Source organism: Chanodichthys erythropterus, chromosome 15, assembly GCF_024489055.1.
Source record: "Chanodichthys erythropterus isolate Z2021 chromosome 15, ASM2448905v1, whole genome shotgun sequence".
Lineage (NCBI taxonomy): Eukaryota > Metazoa > Chordata > Actinopteri > Cypriniformes > Xenocyprididae > Chanodichthys > Chanodichthys erythropterus.
The window spans coordinates 26,788,562-26,789,223 of NC_090235.1; positions in this window are offsets into that span (position 1 = coordinate 26,788,562).

Consider the following 662-nt stretch of genomic DNA (forward strand, 5'->3'; position numbering starts at 1 on the left):
CAACTCCGCTGTGGGACCCACGGTCATAAATACCTCACTCTTGTGCTAATATAATAATAAAAGAAGGAATAAGACCTTGCTGGTGAGATTTCAAATTGATGATGTTGGACAGATCTTCATGTGCAGCATCCAGCTGAGGGACAATGTAAGTTTGGAAACATTTCATCATGCCTTCCTACCTTCCGATTTTTTTGACTGAAATTGGCAAACTGCACTCTAAAAAATGCTCGGTTTAAAACAACCCAAGTTGGGTTGAAAATGGACAAACCCAGCGATTGGGTTGTTTTAACCCAACTGTTGGGTTAAATGTTTGTCCAACCTGCTGGGTAGTTTTATTTAACCCAACTATTGTTTGAAAATGACTATATGGGTGACTTAAAATGAATCTAAAATGAAATTAAAATGTTCATTTATGAAACATATTAATAAATGTTAATTTTCAAGATATTTTGGGTTCATTTTAAGTAAACAATACTGTAATTTTTAAACAATAGTTGACTTTAGTAAAACTACCCAGCAGGTTGGGCAAACATTTAACCCAACTGCTGGGTTAAAACAACCCAATCGCTGGGTCTGTCCATTTTCAACCCAACTTGGGTTGTTTTTAACCCAGCATTTTTTAGAGTGTGTACAAACACCAGACAGATATTTCCTGATATAAG